Here is a 22691-nt window from a genome sequence, read left to right on the forward strand (position 1 = left end):
ATGAGCCACAAAGCGTTATAGAAAATGATGAATGGCTGGATTCAATAAAGCCTACACTAAGTGTACACAATGGGCCAGATTCAGGAAGGCTTACACGGAGTTTAAGAGTAGTGTAAGCCTCCGTGTAAGCCTCCTGATTCAGCAACAGCCCAAATCTCCGTGTAAGAGACAGCTAACACGTCTCTTACACGGAGTGGGCGTGGAAATGCTCAATACCTCATTTGCAGCTCCAAGATATGCAAATGAGGTATGTGAGCGATCCACGGCTCCAAACCAGTCCGTGTAACGGACGTGTTAGCAGAAGTGTACACAGCTGACAACTGAGTACATTACTGCAAAATTAAATACGGAGCTATGTCAGCTCCAAATAAAGGGTGCATTTGTTACAGTAAGTATGCCAATCGCCAAAGATGTGGCCATTGGCATGAAAAAATGTTGCAAAAAGTTATATAACTTTTTTTTCCACGGGATTTATGTGTTTAACTGTAGCGCACACCGGCAAAGCGGTGCGCTACCTAAAACTGAAAACCGAAGCTTATAAGCCCACAATTGTGGGATTTATGTATTACATGAAATGTCAATGGAGGGACTTGCAGAGCAAAACAAAATGGCCTCCGTTTAGTGGTTGTCAAGGGGGGGAAGCTCCGTGTAAGATATGTAACTAAGCATTACTAGGCAATCCTATGTAAATGAGGGTTACAATACTGAATCACACTGCCACATAGGTAATGAGCACTTTCTGAGTAGTGTAAGAGTTAGAGAAGGGGAGGAACAGAGTAAGAGGTAGGTGACATCATGGGGGGGAAGGATAGAAAGAAATGTACCAGATTGGAGGGCAACGTAAGGTAAGAGATGACAGACAGACATCAGGGAGGGAGGTGTGTCCCAACAGAACACTAGGAAAGTCAAGAAATTGAGGGCATACGCTATCCCTACACTCTAAGTTTCTTGATATACGTGCATGCGCGCGTGTTAGCGCATGTAAGGCAGGTTCTACACGTGGGAGCGTGTTGCAAACTGTTTACAACGGTTTGCGCTTGCGCGTGCGTGTGTAAGGCAGTGTGCAGCGTTTTAGCATGAATCAGCATAGCTAACACCGTGTAAGGATGTGTCGCGTGTAACACCGTTTAGGGATGTGTACAGCGTTTATGTGACTGTGAGCGTGTTTAAGCTGGTGTGCACATTGCTCCCCCTCAGGAAACAGAGAGGAAGCAGGAAACAACCAAAATACAGGGAAACTGCCAGGGAATACTGCTGGAGTTAATTGGTGGAAACAATTGGAAGCAGGCAATTACACAGGCAGACTAGAAACCCAACCCAGCACTTAAAACACAACAGAGAGCAGTGCAGGCTGTTTCTCACAAGAGATACTGCCAGAAACTAAGCTATCAGAATTGAAAACTGAAAAAAGCTGAACTCAGAGCAGAAATGCTAGGGGCTGCCATAGCTGTTATAATCAGACATAGGCGAATTGCTGAGGGTGGTGATAATGCAGATGCTGACAGACAACCCAGAGTGAGGAGAAGGAGAAGAGTATACAGGCCCAGGGTCACCTACCATGGGTTACATGAGCTGGAGATAGTAGAGCGCTATAGAGTGGACAGAGAGCTCCTGCAGCAGATTGTTGAGCTGTGCAGGCCACGCCTCACACACAGAACCAACAGAGGGGAACCCATCCCAGTGGAAACCAAGGTATGTGTTGGCCTAAGAATACTAGCAACAGGTACCTTCCAGAGACCAACTGGCGATATGATGGAGATATCACAGGCATCAGCCTCCAGGGTACTGCACCAGTTCCTGGATGCCATGTCACCACATGTCAGTGATCATATATATGTCCCTAATGACCGTGAGGTTGTGGCCAGCAATATGCGTCTCTTCCAGCAAATAGCGGGATACCCTGAGGTGCTGGGTGCAATAGACTGCACGCTTTATACGCATCAAGGCACCAGCCGGTGAGCGGGTAGAGTCTACATTAACCGCAAGGGATACCCTTCCATCAACTGCCAGGTCGTGTGTGATGCCCAGGGCATAATAATGAATGTGTGTGCTGGCTGCCCTGGGAGCTACCACGATTCCCACATCTGGCATCTGGCGAGCTGTACCAATCATTTGCCAATGGGGACTTCCCACACGGACACCTAGTGGGGGATGCTGGTTATGCACTTGAGCCGTGGCTGATGACACCCATCAGAAATGCACACACACCCGAACAGGAACGCCATAATGAGGCACATGCACAAACACGTAATATCATAGAGCGTGTGTTTGGGCTGCTCAAGTCACGGTTCCGGTGTCTGGACACGTCTGGTGGAGCTTTGCAGTACACACCAACTACATGTACCCAAATGATCATGATATGTGCTATGCTACATAATATGATCCTGCGGAAACAGCTGCAGCAGGACCAGCACAGGGCTGGGCCAAACATCCCCCCACCATTGCCAAGGCCACCACAGGCAGGGGTGACTTGGAGGAGGAACAACCTGACCTTGTCCCAGTAGGCAGAAGGAGGCGTGCCCAGTATGCCCTGGCCTTGGCAAAGAGGCAACGATAGCACATATGCTTGGTCAGTAGGAACACTGGGACTGATACCCGCTCTGACTCACTCATACAGTAACAGGGATGCCTAACATGACACAACCTGCTTCCAAACGTACAGGGAGTGTAGTATGTGCATCCGACAGAGGCAGCCCTGCAACACCACCCGAGGCATGAATGCCATGTGTTAAGTAATGTAACACCATGTATCATATGCACACCTGAGGACCATGACTAACATCCACCCTCACCAATCATAAACCACAAAAACACAAACCCACCTCATAGCTATCACAAGGGATAGGAACCTAGATGTAATGCTACCCAATGCCAAAGGTATAAACAGCAAGATGTGTGCAGTGTAAATGCACACAGTATAGGGAATGCACATATCAGTGCTGTAATAGAAAACAGGGTCAAAGCGCACATCAGCACCCTGACACTTTTAGGGTCACACCTCATACAGTGATGTACATGTGCAAAAACATGGAACAAGATACAAAATGAGGGTGACTACCAATAAATGGCATGGATAACCACACACCCCTGTTGTTACCACAACAAGAAGCAACATGCATTAGCCATGGTCAAACACCAATGGCTAAAACTGACTACTACTATATAGCTTGCTGCAGACCACTGTCCTAATAGCAGGAACTGCCCCAGGCCTATGTTCACAGGTTCATACTAGGCTATCTGCCCTAGGGCATTTATAAGCCTAGACCAGAGTTCCGTGGAGTCTGCCGCCCCTTCACTCTGACGGATAATTTGCCCATTATATTGCTGTGCCTCTGACAAGCAGTGATACTGAGGTTATCCCTGGGGCATACCTGCAATCTCCCATCCATTGATTAAGATCTCACTTGAACAAAGCCAGTGAGGTACTCAGCCTCACATGTACCAGGATGTTGTTCCACAGCATAGGGACTCTCTGGTTGAAGAATCTGTCCCTCCAGCACATCCTATTAATATCTGTGTTGAGGTTTAAATCTCCTGCCACTGTAGTTCTGATGGATGTAGAGGTCTTGAGGTGAAGCGTGTACATTAACTCAGGTTTGGACATGGCCTTGGATGTCAGGCACAGGTCACCTCTGAGCAGACGGTAAGTCACGGAATCAAGCTGGAATTCCTTCAGTCGGGCAGCATAAGAAATATGTTTGAGACCCTTTCTCCTCCTGTCGAGGAATTTGTGGGCCCATCCAATTGCCATAGGTGTCGGGTCATATACATGCTGAATGGGGCATTGCACTCAATCAATGGTCCGATGAGTGAAGAGTACAGGGAACAATGACCTCCCTGGATCTAGATGTGAATCCCTGCATGATGAGGTGGGCAATGTAGAAGTTCTACCTAACTACCCTGGCAACGTGAGTGTCAAACAAAGGTTACTGTCAACCTGGGTGCCCAGGTCCCTGATAACCTCCTGTGTGCTTAGAGGATTGCCACCTACATGGGAACTAGTGGTAACCTCGTTCTTCCCAAAGGGTATGGCTATGCATTGTTTAGTGTTTAATGTAAGGCCATGGCTCTGGCACCAGTTATCCGTGTCTATGACACCCTTCTGAAGGATGTCTGTGTCAGATGGGTGTCCAGCTATGGTTCCCAGTTTGCAGTCATCTTCAAACTTTGTCAGCCATAATCCTGCTGTGTTTGCTTGTACTTCTGAAAAGTAGATGCTGAGCAATAGTGGGCCCAGGACTGAGCCCTGTGGGACACCACTTGTGACAGTTGTGGAGTGTGACATGGCACCAGCAAGTCTGAACCTGTCTGTTCTGTCACGTAGCCAGTTTGCAACCCATCTTGTGATGTATGGGTTCACATTTAAGCTGGTGATGTTTTCAATGATACCCGAGTGGGGTATTGTGTTGAAAGCCTTTGCCAGGTCAAGGTAGGCTGTGTGGAGTGCCTTGCCCTTGTCAATGGCCTTGGTGTCTGTTATGAAACAGTCAACCAAGTTTAAAAGGCATGATCTGCCCTCGACAAAGCCTAACTGGGTTGGATCTAATGTCTGCAAGTCCCCTATGTCCTCATCTATGACTTCCATTATGATCTTCTCCATAGCTTAGCAGACCCTGCTTGTCAAGCTGATGGGATGGTAGTTTCCGTGGTTGGTGGAGGCACCCCCATGTGAAGTGGGTCCACCATTGACATATGCCACTCCTTGGGAACATATCCTGAGTTGAGGCTAAGATCAAACAGCTGCCCTGACTGCGGGTTTAATTCTTGAGTGAGTTCATGGAGCACAAAACCAGGGACACCATCTGGTCCCATGGATGCTGCGTCCTTTCCCTTGGATAGAGCAGTTCCCACCTGAGCATTTGAGATGTTTGGGGGGCTACAATCCTCTTTCATACATATCTCTCCAGTTGTGGTGGAGGGGTGGGGGGAGAAATCTGCACTGAACCTGTCAGCCAGTATGTTGGCAATGTCTGTAGGTTCAGTGATATTTACAGCATTCTGAGCCTATTCTGAGCATATCTGGGAGTTTCCTCCCAGGTGTGTAACGTATGTATAAAAGGCCTCATGGTTGTCCCGTGAGTCCTTAGTGGGTTTACTCCCAATATTCGCCTTGGATGATTTCATGGGGGAACTCAGTGTTTCACCTATATTGAGCAGGGGTGTCTACCCTTCCACGGATATCACTCTATCTTGTAGTACCTCCTTCCTTGTGTTGTAGTGCTTGTTTATGGCTGAGGTCCACCACACTGGACGCTTGCCTCTGGTACAACGAGTCTGTGTTTTGTTTGGGATTGCCTCATCCATGCAGTCCTGAAGGTGCTGGTAGAAGGCAGTTGTAAGTGATACAGTGGCTTGGGTAATGGTGTCTGCTGGCTTGGGGGCTTTGAAAGAGACCACACCAGTCATTAGAAGTGTGTAGTCGGCTTCTGAGAAGTTCTGCACTGTGGTCTTTTCTATCTGGGGTGGGGGTGGGATGTGGACTTCCACTGAGAGTAGGTTATGATCTGATCTCACCAATGATGGGTATACCTCTGGTGTTGAACATTGTGAGCCCATGTTTGTGATGATGAGATCTACTATGTTGTCTCCTCTTGTGGGGATGGTGACTAGTTCTTCCATGGCATGTGAGTGTATGAACTCTAGGAACCTGTGGGCTAGAGTGTTGTGGCTGTAGTACTGATCCCAGTCTATATTTGGATAGTTGGGATCACCCAGTGTGATGGTGTTTGCAGGTACATGTATCCCGCCACTGTTTTCATGAAAGCTCTGTGAGGTACCTGAGTTTCAGAGGATGGCCTGTAACATGCTACAAACTGCAGAGCAGTCTTGCCTATGGTTAATTGCACCCGGATGGTGTCCAATGCATCGTGTGTTGCCACCAACCATGAGGTGAGGGTGTCCTTGATGAATATTGCTATTGCCACCCCTCATAGTGGTAATATGTGTACTGCATAGATACGAAATATTGTGCCTCTGACTTAGTAGTGACACATTATGACCACCTTACATAATTGAATAATGTGACTATGCCTCTGTCTAGTCTGTGCCCCTGTCCACATGCAGCTGTCCAGATGTCTCTTGAAGAGAGTCAGTGAGGTACTCTGTCTAACATGAACTGGGATACTCTGCTAGAGTTTGAGATGCCTCTGAGTTATGACTCTGTCCCTTCAGCATGTCCTATACATGTATGGGCTGAGGTTCAAATCTTTAGCTCCCATGTTTCTGGTGGATGTGGATTGCTTGCAGTGGAGCATGTCTACCAAATCCTGATTGGACATGGTCTTGTATGTCAGGCATAGGTCACCTGTACGTATGTGGTATGACACTGAAAAAAGCTTGTTTTAGTTATTCTGGAAGTATATGACATGTGTTGTAGATCCCTGATCTTCATGGTAAGGTACTTGTGGGGTCTCTCCAGCTGCTGCAAGTGCTGGTTGAGGTACATACCAAATGGGGCGTTATATTCAAGCATGGGCCTGATAAGGGAGAAGTATAGTGGTACAATGACCTCCTATGGTCTGGATGGAATACCCTCCATGATAAGGTGGCCAAGATAGAAAAAGTCTGTCAAACAACTTTGGCAACATGGGTGTCAAATGAGATGTCACTATCTACATGTGTCCCCAGCTGTCTGATTTGTTTCCTGTACTCATTGGGTTGCTGTCTATGTACAGATCTGTGGGTACTGTGTTCCTCCCAAAGGGGATGGCTACACATCAGTTGCAGTCAGTTTCAGGCCATGAGTCCAGCACCAGCTATCTGTCTGTGTGACGGCAGTCTGTAGGATGTGTGTGCTGGCTGATGTATTCACTATGGTGCCCAGGTTGCAGTCATCTGTAAACTTTGTCGGCCACAACCCTCCTATGTTTGCTTTCACATCTGAAAAGTAAATACCAAATAAGAGAGGTCCCAGGACACAACCTTGTGGGACACCACTTGTGACTGGCTTTGAACCTGACAAGGCACCTGCAATGTTGACATTATGGGTTCTGTTTCTGAGCCATTTTGCAACCTATGCTGTGACATATGGTGTTATATTTCAGCTGTTGAGCTTGTCTATGATGCCTGAGTGGGGTATTGTGTCAAAGGCCTTAGCCAAGCGCAGGTAGGTTGTGTGTACTGTGTAGCCCTCATCAACGGCTCTACTGACAGTTTCAAAGTAGTCAACTTGGTGCAAAACGCAGGATCTGCCCTGTACAAAGCTGAATTGGGTGGGATCAAGGGTCTGTAGGACACCAATGTCTCTGTGTGGAAGCTCCATAATGACCCTTCACAAAGCTTTGCAGACAAGGCTGTTTAAGCTTGTGTGGTGGTAGCTGCCAGGGTCTGTGGAGGCATCTCCTTTGTGGAGTGGGACCACTGTTGCTGTGCGCCAGTGTTCAGGTACAGATCCTGTAGCAAGGCTAAGGTTAAATAGCATCTGCATATACAGGTTTAGCTCCATCTGTAGTTCACATAGCATGCAACTGGGGATACCATCAGGTCCCATTGATGCTGTGTACTCGTCTTTGCTGACTGTGGCTCTCACATGGACATCCAGGATGACAGTGAGGTTACATACAGCTGTGATAACTATCATGTTTGGGGGTGAGGGAGGGGTTACATTGCACTGAACTGGTCTGCCAGGGTGTCACTAATATCTGTCAGGTCCCTGGAATATAAGTTGTTGTGTACCACATCTGAGCATATATGAGGGTTCCCACCCAGGCGTCAGACATAACTGAAGAAAGCAGTGTGGTTACCTTCATCGTCTGTGGTGATTTATGTCCCCAAGTTGAACTTGGGTGTCTTTATGTGAGAATGTAGCTTTCTACTACTGCTGATCACAGCTGCCTTACATTCTGGAGATGTAGCTCTGTCTTGCATTAGTATCCTTCATCTGTTATACAGTTCGTTTATGGCTGGGGTCCACCAGACAGGCCACTTTCCCTTGGTGGTGAGGGTCTCATTCTCATTTGTGATTGCATGGTCCATGCTTACTCAGAGATGTCCGTAGAAAGTGTCTGTGCAGGAGTCACCATTGTGTGTTGTGGTTTCCACTGGCCCAGTGGGCTTAATGGATACCATCTCAGTCCGAAGAAGTGTGAAGTCAGCTTCTGAGCTGTTAGTCACTATACCCTGGTATCATACTAGCACTGACACAGGTGTAGACAATTCCCCAGAATCCATCAAACAAAATGGACATGCAGGCTTACAGATGCCCTAGGGGTAGCCTAGTATGAACCCATTATGATACAGATTGTACAGGACACTACAGATAACCCCAAGGCTGTTGCAAATGATGGTAGTAAGCATGTTGTTGATTCCTGGATATGCTCCGGATCACACAGATATTACAAACAACATACCAGACACACACAGGTATGGCCAACATACATCCTGACATGTGCAGTGCAAACCCCCCCCCATAATGCCAAATACCTTCCCCAGCAGACTGCCGCCTCCCTGACATTATGTCACCCTTACCACACCCAAAGAGCAGTGTACAACAACAGTGGGTGTTCTCAACAAAGGTGTCTCCTGAATGGATAGTAAAACAACCACCACAGAATCATGAGAGGTTTGGTCTGCACAGCTATGGAAAGGACCAGCATGTACCACAGACATAATGATATTGTGGATCTATTGACACCCGACCCTACCCAGTGTGGGTTTACAAAGTGCAGACCCCACCCCTAAACATGTGTGACTCAGTTGAAACAGTACTTGAAGTCAGTGATGAGGGCAATGTGGTCCACACAGTGTAGCTGGACCGTGCAAAGCCTTCTGTACAATACCCTATGTGTTCCGTATAGATTTGCTCACCAGCTGATATATACACCCCAAATGTCATGAGAGGGTTGCAAACCAGACCAACGACAGAACTGACATGGTCAGACATGCAGCAGCCATGTCAGACTACAAACCACATATAACAGGCATCCCACAAAGCTTGGTCCTGGGACCTTCACCATCTGGTATATATGCCCCATAGGTACAGGCCAACAAGTAAGGACTGTGCTGGAACATGTTTGTAGAGGACAACAAGCCGCCTGACATATCCGATACACCAGCTGACACAAGCATCCAATAAAAGGGCCACATAGAAACAGACAACTGGTGCCATAGCCATGTCAGCATGTTAAATGGTGAAAACAGTATAGTCAGCCTCTGTGGATATCCAGTAAGTGACCACCAATTCCCACATAGGTGTCGACCCATGACATACCTAACATGTAATGCCAGAATGGGGGACACAAGGTGATAGATATCCTGCATTGGACAAAATGTGGCTGTAGGGTTAACAGAAACAATCCGTATACCAACCTAATCATGAGGGTTATGACATCTAGCTAACGGGAGGTCATTGTGGTTTTGCAGTTATCTTTCAGCAGCATTACAAATGACCACAACAGCGCCTGTGGGTGTACCTCAGCAGATACATTCAGCAACTGTAAAGTCCACAACAGTACCTCACCAGGAGTATCAAAGAGCTGGAACACATGTAATGTGTCGCCTGATTAAACAGAATTCAGCTCCACACACTGCCATGCTGGCCACCCAGACACAAGCTGTGCCTGATGTAGAAAGCCATGTCCAAGCTGGCAGCAATGCACATGCCGTACCTTGTACAATGTGAATGGCAGGGAGATATGCACATGAGGGACCTGAACCCCAGCACTGACATACATAGGACAAGCTGTACTGCATTATCCATAACACGGAAGCCACCCCCACGCATGAGTAAACTACCAGTACAGGTTATCCATAGAGTCACTCATTGATTCTACTCAACAGGGATCCTAACGAGTGGATGGGAGATGGTAGGTATACCCTGGGTATCAATGTTGTGTCACAGGTAGACAGAGGCACAGTATAGAAAACAAGACATATGTCATGACAAACTGCACTTACGATGTGTTGATGGACAAACACACTATCCAATAAGCATTAGAAATGGCCTTGGGCACATCGGTAGTGTTTGCCAATGTACACCCATGTTGTGGAATACACTACTGATGTTGGATGAGGCCGTTGTAAGTAGTTCACATATGAACATAATGCAACATGGTCAGATAGGTTCATAGGTTCATACTAGGCTATCTGCCCCAAGGCAGTTCTAAGCCTAGCCCAGAGTCTGGTTGCGTCGCCACCCCTTATATGGAAACAGTACTGTGCCCATTAGTTTGGCGTGCCTGTCTCCAGCAGTGACACAGTGATGATCCCGGGGTAAACCTATGATTTCCCATCCACAGGTCAGGATACCTCTTGAACAGAGCCAGCAGGTGCTGTGACTCACATGGACCGTGATTGTATTCCACAGCATAGGGAGTCTCCGGTGATAAATCCACCCTCCAACATGTCCAATGTACATCCCTGCTATGGTGTAAGTCACTTGCACTAGTGGTTCAGGTGGATCTGACGATTTTGAGGTGGAGCATGTCCATTAATCCCTGGTTGGACATGCTTGCATGTCATGCACATGTCACCTGTAAGCAGACAGTATGTGACTGAATAGAGCTGTAGTGTCTTCAATCTGGCAGCATATGACAGATGTTGGAGACCCTTTATCCTTTTGTTGGGGGACATTCAGGGTCCATCCACTTGCTGCAGATGTCAGGTGAGATACATCCAGATAAGGCAGTGTACCAGATCACCGGTCCGATAAGTGAAGAGTACAGGGGAACAATGACCCACTAGATCTGGATGTGGATCCCTTCCTGATCATGTGGACAATGTAGAAGGTCCTACTAGCCACTTTAGCAATGTGAGTGTCATCAGAACAGTGACTGTCAACCTGGGTCCCCAGGTCCATGATAACCTCCTCTGTGCTTAGAGGATTGCCACCTATATGGTAGCTTGGGGTTACCTTGCTTTCCCTGAAGGGTATGACTACACATGTTTTGCAAGTTGACTTCAGGCCATGGCTCTGGCACCAGCTATCAGTGTCCGTGAGTCCCTTCTGAAGGATATCCGTGTCTGATGCACTGTCCACTATGGCACCCAGTGTGCAGTCATCTGCAAACTTTGTCAGCCAAAGTCCTCCCATGTTGGCCTGTACTTCTGAGAAGTAGATAACAAACAATAGGGGCCAAGGACTGAGCCCTGTGTGAGACCACATGTGACTGGCCTGGTGTCTGACATAGTGCCAGCAACTCTAACCCTGTGGGTCCTGTCCGTCAGACAGTTTGCAACCTGATCTTGTGACATATGGGTGTACATTTCTGTTGGTAGGGTTTCCTACAATACCTGAGTGGGGTATTGCGTTGAAAGTGTTTTCAAGGGCAAGGTAGGCTCTATGGACTGCCTTTCCCTCATCAATGGCCTTAGTTACTGTTTTGATAATGTCAACCAAGTACAAAAGGCATGACTTGCCCTTGATCAACACAAACTGGGACAGGTACAATGTCTGCATGTCCCCCATATCTTTCTTTATGAGCTCCATTATGATCCTCTCCATAGCTTTGCAGACTACACTTGTTAAGCTTATGGGGCAGTAATTACCAGAGTCCATAGAGGCACTGCCTTTGTGCAGGCGTGCACAACTGGACCCTAAAGAGGCTGTTGTGCACAGTATGGAAATGTAAATCAGTGATAGGACTAAAGCCCAGGATACTGTCCACCACAGTGAAAGTACTGAACCACTACACTATACAGTACTACAGTGCTAGGTCAGTAGGAATGGATGTTAACAATTGTATGCAAAGTATCCCATGCAAAACCTGCAGGCACAGTATAATCCCTGTTGTGTTCACAGGAAGCATCTGGACAGTAACTACACAACATGTCACAGAACACACAACCTTAAACAGGAGTTATATTTGGAGTTCACACTCATCCACAACTGTGATGGGCTGCATAGTTCAACATATGGAAAGCTCACACTGGGCATGCTCACACACTTTGATAAATGAGACATCATTCACACAACATGCCATGGGAAGGCTGAACTGGGCATGCTCACACACTTAGTTCAAATGTTCCTCTTAACAACTGTGAAAACACACCACAGGATGCACATTCCCCATTCCAAACAATGAAGATGTCAGCACCCTATAAGTAGATCAGTAGAAATGCTACCTCCCAGTAATCCGAATAGCGCGCTCTGCTAATGCGTCTGTCTCTAGTGTCATAACATAGTTAGGTAGGGGTTTGAATCCAGCAAGTGGCATGTGTGTGTGTGAATGGGGGTAAGTGTGTGTATAAGTGTGTATGAGAAGAACATCCCTTTTGGCAACTGTGGAAACACACCACAGGGAGCTCATTCCACTTTCTAAACACTGATGATGTCAGCACCCTATAAGTAGATCAACTGAAATGAAATCTCCCAGTAATGCGAATAGCGCTCTGCTAATCGTCCGTCTCTAGTGTTATAACATAGTTAGGTAGGGGTTTGAATCCTGCAAAGGGAATGTATGTGTGTTAGTATGAGTGGGGTTTGTGTGTGTGCGTAACGCAGTGGAGAGAAAGTGCCTTTTGCCAACTGGGAGAACACACTACAGGGTGCACATCCCTCTTCGTAAACACAGATGATGTCAGCACCCTCTAAGTACAGCATTGGAAAAAATTGCTCCTACTAATGCAAATAGCACACTCTGCTAATGTGTCTGCCTTTAGAGTCATAACACATCTAGGTAGGGTTTGGATCTTGCAAATGGAAAGTATGCGTTTTACTGTGGGTGGGGTTGGTGTGTGTGCACAATGGTGGGGTGGGATGTCTCTTTTGCCAAATGGGGCTATGCACTGCAGGGTGCACATATCCCTTAACAAACAGTGATGTTGACAGCACCCTGTCCAAACAGAACAACAACACAGAAGGTGTTGGTACCAATGATGCATGTAAGGTTACACTTCAACTAATGTCCACAAAACAAAGTAGGATAAACAAATGCTCCTTTTACTCTATCCAAACAACATGGCAACAGACAGCTGCCACTACTCAGTATAGTGCTACATGCTACTGTAACATGCAGATGTACCAGAATATACCTAGATAGTGTTTTGAAGCCTGAATGTGGCAAGTGTGTGGATGTGGGATGTTACTGTGTGTGCATTTCCGTATGGAAAACATGTTTGAGATATTGGCAATATTGTTGCAGACAGCTTAGGTGCAGATATCCCCCCCCCCATTCTCCTACACAAGTGGAATTAGTTATCACAGATGACTGTAACCTCCCTATCCTCTCACATGTCCAGGTGAGGGCCACCCTCAACATTGCAGGACACATAGCATCACTGTTACAGAATGGTATCCCTGGATGTGTGCTACATTCACCCCTGGAGGACATGGCACCACATTACAGACTAATACTACTCCCTGGCCATACTACAGGATGTGTACCTGAAGAGTGCCATACAGACACAGTGGTCCCACACCAATGAGGTGTAACCTCTACTGACCCTGATATCTACTGCATCATATGCACAACTGGCCTTCTGTTCTAAGCTACGGAAGTTTCACGTATGGGCAACATGTACAGCAATATTACATATGTATATATTTCAGGACTATGCACACAAAACCTATCTCATGGACAGAGCTATAGATAGTGAACTATGATACATTTGGAGGTGTCACAGTAAACACAGTATTAACCTGCTACTTTGCATTACCTGTGTTTGTGGCATCTGTTGCTGTGTCAGTGGTGCTTGCTTGCTGCTTGCTGTTTGCTACTCATGGTTTTGCTGCTGGCTGTCTGTATATTTTCTCTTCTCTCTCTCTCTCTCTCTCTCTCTCTTTCTCATTAGGTTTGTGCAATGACTGTATTGCATGAGTGGAGTGTGGGTACTGAATACTTTTGTAGGTATCTGCATAGGTCCATGTGATGGCCCCTGCACCAATTGTAAGGCAGCATTTGCTAATTGCATGCAGCCAGGTGTGTGTTGATTGCATGTCTCACTGTGATTTCAGGACACTGCTATAAAAGGTATGTGAGATAGGCGTTGCCCTTTCAGATTGTAGGGCGTGGACCATGCTGGTATGCTGTTGACAGTGTTCTGTGAGTGTGAAGGTTAGTATGGGAATCCAGTGATTTGGCCATTAAAACTTTACCTCACATGCTTTGGATGGTACATCTCCTATATTGCCTTTATACTAATTCCTACTATTGACTGTTATATTTATTTTAGCAGAGTGATTTTGTATGGCTGTCATGGCTTAATGGTAGGTCATACAGACTAATGTTACCAAGGTCCTGGGTTCGAGACTGGCAGTGGGAATTTATTTTTGTCTCCAGACTTTCAAAATGAGTACAAGACCTGTCAATATAAGTGCCATAAAGGCACTTTTAAGCACTAAACCAGGTCTGCACTCGTTAGCATGAATGAAGAAGGGCGTGCCCAGTATGACCTGGCCTTGGCAAAGAGGCAACGCATAGCACATATGCTTGGTCAGTAGGAACACTGGGACTGATACCGCTCTGACTCACTCATACAGTAACAGGGATGCCTAACATGACACAACCTGCTTCCAAGCGTACAGGGAGTGTAGTATGTGTATCCGACAGAGGTGGCCTGCAGCACCACCTGAGGCATGAATGCCATGTGTTAAGTAATGTAATATCATGTACAATATGCACACCTGAGGACCCCAACTAACATCCATATCCACGCATATGACCCTGTGGAAACAGCTGCCGTCATACAGTGATGTACATGTGCAAAAACATGGAACAAGATACAAAATGAGGGTGACTAGCAATAAATAGCATGGATAACCACACACCCATGTTTGTACCACAACAAGAAGCAACATGGAATAGCCATGGTCAAAACCAATGGCTAAAACCGACTACTACTATATAGCTTGCTGCAGACCACTGTCCTAATAGCAGGAACTGCCCCAGGCCTATGTTCACAGGTTCATACTAGGCTATCTGCCCTAGTGCATGTATAAGCCTAGCCATAGTGATGTGGCTATTGCCACCCCTTATAGTGGTAATAAGTGTACAGAATAGATTCTGAATATTGTGCCTCTGACTTAGTAGTGACACATTATGACCCCCTTACGTAATTGAATAACATGACTGTGTCTCTGTCTAGTCTGTGCCTCCGTCTCATATGCAGTTGTCCAGATGTCTCCTGAAGAGAGTCAGTGAGGACTATGTCAAACATGAACTGGGATACTCTGCTAGAGTGTGAGATGCCTCTGAGTTATGGCTCTGTCCTCCAGCATGTCCTATACATGTATGTGGTGAGGTTCAAATACTCAGCTTTCATGGCTCTGGTGGATTTGGATTGCTTGCAGTGGAGCATGTCTACCAAATCCTGATTGGACATGGTCTTGTATGTCAGGCATAGGTCACCTGTAAGTATGCGGTATGACACTGAACAAAGCTGGACTTCCTCTATTCGGAAGCATATGACATGTGTTGAAGAACCCTGATCTTCATGGTAGGTACTTTTGGTGCAAAGGTGCAAAGGCAGGATCTGCCCTGTACAAAGCTGAACTAGGTGGGAACAAGGGTCTGTAGGTCAGTAATGTGTCTGTGTAAGAGCTCCATGACTCCTCCCATATCTTTGCAGACAAGGCTGGTTAAGCCTGTGTGGTGGTAGTTGCCATGGTCTGTGGAGGCATCTCCCTTGTGGAGTGGGACCACTGTTGCCGTATGCCAGTGTTCAGGTACATATCCTGTAGCAAGACTAAGGTTAACTAGCAGTTGTATATATGGGTCCAGCCCCTTCTGGAGTTCACATAGCATGCAACTGGAGATACCAGCAGGTCCCATGGATGCTGTGTACTTGTCTTTGCTGAGTGTGGCTCTCACATGGACATCCAAGATGACAGTGAGGTTACATACAGCAGTGATAACTATCTTGTTTTGGGGGTGAGGGAGGGTACATCGCACTGAAGCTGTCCCGGAATGTTGCCAATATCTGTCAGGTCACTGGAATATATGTTGTTGTGTACCAACTCTGAGCATATCCGAGGGTTCACAACCAGGTGTCTGACATAACTGAAGAAAGCAGTGTGGTTACCTTCATTGTCTTTGGTGATTTCTGTCCCCAAGTTGACCTTGCATGTCTTCATGAGATAATGTAGCTTTCTACTAGTGCTGATCTCAGCTGTCTTCCCTTTTGGAGATGTAGCTCTGTCTTGCATTAGTAACCCTCATCTGTCATACAGTTTGTTTATGGCTGGGGTCCACCAGACAGGACACTTTCCCTTTGTGGAGGGTCCTGTTTCCAGTTGTGATTGTATGGTCCATGCTGTCTGACATCTAGCTAAGGGAGGTCATTCCGGTTTTGCAGTTATCTTTCATCAGCAGTAGACATGACCACAACAGCCCTGTGGGGTGTGCCTCATGCACACATCCAGCACCTGTAAAGTCCACAACAGTACCTCACCAGGAGTATGACAGAGCTGGAACACATGTGATGTGTAGTCTGATTAAACAGAGTGCAGCTCCACACACTGCCATGCTGTCCACCCAGATGCAAGCTGTGCCTGATGTAGAAAGCCATGTCCAAGCTGGAATCAATGCACATGCTGCACCTTGTACAATCTGAATGGCAGGGAGCTATGCACATGAGGGACCTGAACCCCAGCACTGACATATATAGGACAGGCTGTACTGCATTATCAAAACACAGCCACCCCACACATGAGTAAACTACCAGTACAGGTTGTCCATAAAGACACTTGTTGAGTCCCTCAACAGGAATCTAATGAGTGGATGGGAGATGGGAGGTTTACCCTGGGTATCAATGTTATGTCACAGGTAGACAGAGGCACAGTATACTAAACAAGACATATGACATGTCAAACTACGCTTACAATGTGTTGATGGACAAACACATTCTCCGACTAACATTAGGTCAAGATACCTCTTGAACACAGCCAGCAAGCTGCTCTGCCTCAAATGGACCAGGATTATATTCCACAGCATAGGGAGTCTCCAGTGATAACTCCATCCCTCCTGTATGTCCAACATACATCCCTGCTAAGGTGTCAGTCACCTGCACTAGTGGTTCAGGTGGATCTTCTGAGTCTGAGGTGGAGCATGTCCATTAAACCCTGTTTGGACATGGCCTCGCATGTCAGGCACATGTCACCTCTAAGCAGACAGTATGTGAGTGAATAGAGTGTGAGTGTCTTCAATCTGGCAGCATATGACAGCTGTTGTGGTTCCTTGATCCTTTAGGTGGGGGACAGTCAGGGTGTCTCCAATTGCTGCAGATGTTGGGTGAGATACAGCCACAATAGGGCATTTGACTCGATCACCGGTCTGATAACTGAAGAGTACAGGGGAACAATGACCCACTAGAGCTGGATGTGAATCCCATCCTTATCAGGTGGGCAATGTAGAAGGTCTTCCTAGCCACTTTAGCAATGTGAGTCTCAGAAGAATGGCGAATGTCAACCTGGGTCCCCAGGTCCATGATAACCTCCTCTGTGCTTAGAGGATTGCCACCATTATGGTAGCTTGGGGTCACCTTGCTTTTCCTGAAGGGTATGTCTACACATGTTGTGCACTTTGACTTCAGGCCATGGCCCTGGCACCAGCTATCAGTTACTGTGAGTCCCTTCTGAATGATATCTGTGTGTGATGCACTGTCCACTATGGTGCCTCGTGTGCAGTCATCTGCTAACATTGTCATCCAAAGCCCTCCCATGTTGGCCTGTACTCCTGGGAAGTACATGACAAACAATGGCGGCCAAGGACTGAGCCCTGTGTGACACCACCTGTGACCAGCCTGGAGTCTAACATAGTGCCAGCAACTCTAACCCTGTGGGTCCCGTCCTTAAGCCAGTTTGCAACCCATCTTGTGACATATGGGTTTACATTTCAGTTGTTAGGGTTTTCCACAATACCTGAGTGGGGTATTGTGTTGAAAGTGTTAAAGGCCAAGGTAGGCTGTATGGACTGCCTTTCCCCAACAATGGCCTAAGTGACCAATTTGAAGATGTCAACACAGTACAAAAGGCATGATCTGCCCATGACCAAGCCAAAATGGGATGGGTACAATGTCTGCATGTCCCCTATATCTTTGTTTATGAGCTCAATTATGATCCTCTCCATAGATTTGCAGACTACACTTGTTAAGCTTATGGGGCAGCAATTAACAGGGTCTGTAGAGGCACTGCCTTTGTGCAGATGTGCACAACTGGACCCTAACCAGCCTGTTGTGCACACTATGAAAATGTAAATCAGTGATAGGACTGAAGCCCAGGATACTGACCACCACAGTGAAAGTACTGAAACACTACACTAGACAGTGCTACAGTGTTAGGTCAGTATGAGCAGATGTTGACAATTGTGTGCAAAGTATCCCATGCAAAACCTGCAGGCACAGTATACTCCCAGTTTTGTTCACAAAAAGCATTGGACAGTAACTACACAACATGGCACAGAACACACAACCATAAACTGGAGGTATTTGTTGAAGGTCACACTCATCCACAAATGTGATGGGCTGCAGAGTTCAACATATGTAAAGCCCACACTGGGCATGCTCACACACTTAGATAAATGAGACATCTTTCACACAACATGCCACAGGAAGGCTGAACTGGGCATGCTCACACACTTGGTCCAAATGTTACCCCTAGCAAATGTGAAAACACACCAGAGGATGCTCATCCCCCTTTCTAGACACTGATCATGTAAGCACCCTATAAGTACATTGGAGCAAAGGATTCTCTCAGTAATCCGAATAGCGTGCCGTGCTAATGCATCCGTCTCTAGTGTCATAACATAGTTAGGTAGGGGTTTGAATCCAGCAGGTGGCAAGTGTGTGTGAAGGGGGGTAAGTGTGTGTGTATGAAAGAAACATCCCTTTTGGCAACTGGGAAAACACACCACAGGATGATCATTCCACTTTGTAAACTCTGATGATGTCAGCACCCTACAAGTATATCAGGGTAAAGGACATGCCCCAGTAATGCGAATAGCGTGCTGTGCTAATGCGTCCGTCTCTAGTGTCATAACATAGTTAGGTAGGGGTTTGAATCCAGCAGGTGGTGAGTGTGTGTGAAGGGGGGTAAGTGTGTATGAAAGAAACATCCCTTTTGGCAAATGGGAAAACACACCACAGGATGATCATTCCACTTTCTAAACTCTGATGATGTCAGCACCCTACAAGTATATCAGGGGAAAGGACATTCCCCAGTAATGCGAATAGCGCGCTGTGCTAATGCGTCCATCTCTAGTATCATAACATAGTTAGGTAGGGTTTGAATCCAGCAGGTGGCGGGTGTGTGTGGAGGGGTAAGTGTGTATGAAAGAAACATCCCTTTGGCAAATGGGAAAACACACCACAGGATGATCATTCCACTTTCTAAACTCTGATGATGTCAGCACCCTACAAAGTATATCAGGGAAAGACATTCCCCAGTAATGCGAATAAAGGCTGTGCTAATAAGTATATCAGGGAAAGACATTCCCCAATAATGCGAATAGCGCTGTGCTAATCGTCCGTCTCTAGTGTCATAACATAGTTAGGTAGGGGTTTGAATCCAGCAGGTGGCAAGTGTGTGAAGGGGTTAAGTGTGTATGAAAAAAACATCCATTTTGGCAACTGGGAAAACACACTACAGGATGCACATACCCATTTCTAAATGATATCACAATTATGTATGGATTTTGATTACAGACATGCCATGTGTGTTGTGCACACAGAATGCCCATGTGTGTGGGTTGTCCCTCACAATAATGCATGACATTGATTACACGGTTATGGCAATGAACACACATGTATGTGTGTGCCACACATATGTACCTGAGACTTTCAATAGTTACCATGTGATGCCTGCCACATGTGAATACATGGTATTTGCACAGGGTAACATTATGACCGTGGTCTTCTGTGCAGATGCTGCATGTGGGATGTGTATATACAGTGTGAGATGTAGATGCTATCAGCCTAGTAGTGAGGGATGCACACCTGGTCTGGGGCATAAAGTCTACATGTTGTTAATGTACAGGAGCTGCATGTTCTCACCTTTTGTGGGAGTGGTAAGACAGTATTCCATAGCAATGCAGTGACTGCATGCTAAGAACCATTCAGCTATGGTGTTGTAGATACACTTATTCATTAGCATTCAGTAATTTGTCGGAATCCCTGGTGAGGGTCTGATGCCAACCAAGGTCAGGGGTCTACCAGCCTGTGTCACTTGCTCAGTGATCCCTTCCATGTTCCCTATCATGTATCCCAGTGAGTGACATCCCACATCAGCTGTGGTGGCATGGACAATGACTGAGTCATATGTGTCCATGCATCTGACTGACTTGTATGTTGCTGTTACAGTTTGGCCATGTGTTTCCATCTCATACATGTGATGTACATCAATGGGTAGGGGATAGGGTTGACTGTGTACATGTGGCAGCTGTGACATTACTACATGACACACATATTCCACAACTGTACCACAGGGTGACTGACAACTGACCTTTGCACATGCTACGAATTATTGAGATTACATTGGTGATTGACAGCACATAGGGCCAATGGTGAAAAGAGACATAGGTCCATAGGTTCGTACAGGATATCTGCCCAGGGCATGTATCCACCTAGCCAGAATGTCGTGCCTTTCAACATGCATTGTGAATCTGTCTTGCTATGCCCTTTTCCAAGGTTAGTATACTGTGCCTCTTTCTCACAGTGACACATAAGTGATACCCAAGGTAACCCTACAATGTCACATCCAGTCATTAATATCGCTCTTGAAGATAGTCACTGAGTCAGTCCACCTAACCTCTATTGGGATAATAATCAGGAATGAAGGGTGCCTCTGAGTTGTGAATGTGCCCCTCCACCATGTCCTATGTATATCACTCCTGAAGTTCAAGTATTTCCAGCGTGTATCCTGGTGGGATCTGGATATTCTGAGATGCAGCATGGGCCCTTCGTGAGGGTATGACCTGGCCTTCTATGTCAGGCACAGATTGCCTATGAAGAGTCAGTATGTCACTGAGTACAGCTGCTGCTACTTTAACCAGTCAGTATGTGGCATCTGTTTGAGCACTTTGATTACCTTGTCGAGGTAGATATGTGGTAGCCCCAGTTGCTGCAGGTGTCTGGTAAGGTGCATGCCGACAGGTTCATCATAGTCAATTATGGGCATGATGAGGGATGAGTAAAGGGCACAATGTCCTCCCTGGCCTACATGTGGATCCCATGATGATGTGGCCCACATCACATGCTTACCTAACCACTTTGTCCATGTTGTTGTCAAATGGTAGAATGCTATCAACCTGTGTACCAAGGTCCATAATTCCTTGGTCTGCACTTACTGGATTAACACATATGAGGTACATTGTGGTCATTTAGTGTTTGACAAAGGGGATGACTATACTCTTTCTGTCATTCACGTTGAGGCCATGGCTGTGGCACAAGTCGTGTGTTTGCAAGAGTCCCTTTTGGAGGATGCGTGTGTTAGCTGTTGAGTTGATTATGGTGTTCAGTCTGCAGTCACCTGTGACTTGCTGAGCCACAGTACTTCCATGTTGGCCTGTACCTATGACAAATATATAATGAACATGACAGCCCCTAGGGCTTTGCCTTGTGGGACACCACTTGTACCAGGTTGGAGGCTGACATGGCTCCAGCAATTCTAACATGTGTGTTCTGCCCTTGAGCCACTGTGCAATACCCATAGTGACATAGGGTTAATATGTACACTGGTGAGCTTCCCTAGAATGCACAAGTGGGGTATTGTATCCAAGGCTTATGCAAGGTCCAGGTAGGCTGTGTGGACCTCCTATCCCTTGACAGTGGCCTTGGTGACTGTTTCAAACACAGCAAACAGGTTTGATAGGCAGGATTTGCCATTGACAAAGCCAAACTGTGTATGGTGACATGTCTGTAGGTCCACAATATCTAGATATGTGAGGTTCTTGATGATTCTTGCCATAGCTTTGCAGACAAAGCTAGTCAGACATATGGGGCGAGTAGTGTCCAGGATCCGTGACGGCACCACCTGCATGTTGAGGGACCACTGTTGCTGTATGCCACTCTCTGGCCACATATCATGTATTAAGGCTGGGATTGAACAGTGGTGTTATGTCTGGGTGTAGCTCTTCTTGTGGTTCATGTAGGACACAGCCTGGGACACTGTCTGGTCCCATTGATGCAGTGTTTGCTTTGGGAAGGGCATCTCTTACCTGAGCATCTGTGATGTCAGGAAGCACTGTGATCACGAGACATATGTTCCTTTGGTGTGGTGGGGAGAGAAGGCAGCATTGAACCTGTCCACTAGGATGATGGCAATGTCTGTGTGTTTTATATTTTGTGTGACATATTGTATTACCTCTGAGCATATCTGGGTAGTACCACCCAGGTTACTAACATAACTACAGGCAGCCTTGTGATTATCGTCAGTGGCTTGTGGAATCCTCTCTCAAAGATGGCCTTAGACAATCATATGGGTGCCTGTAGTTGTCTTCAATACTCATCAGTGGTGCCTTCACATTTTGGGAGGTTGTTGTATCATGTAGTGGCGCCATCCTTCTATTGTATAGTGTGTTTATGGCTGGTGTCCGGCACCCAGGACATCTGCCTTTGGAGAATTGGGTCATGCTTTCATATGTGGCTTCATGATCCATGCATTCCTGAATGTGTCCACAGAATGCCTCTATACAGGTATCTGCAGTCTGGTCCATATTTTCAACAGGCCTTGGGCCTTTGAAGGTTTCCACATCATTTATGAGGGTGTGCTCTTGCTTGACATGAGCTGTTGACAGGCGTGCAGCCCTCCAGACAGAGCAAGG

Source organism: Protopterus annectens, chromosome 1.part1 (genome assembly GCF_019279795.1).
Source record: "Protopterus annectens isolate FY-2018-M chromosome 1.part1, PAN1.0, whole genome shotgun sequence".
In the NCBI taxonomy this organism is placed as follows: Eukaryota; Metazoa; Chordata; order Ceratodontiformes; family Protopteridae; genus Protopterus; species Protopterus annectens.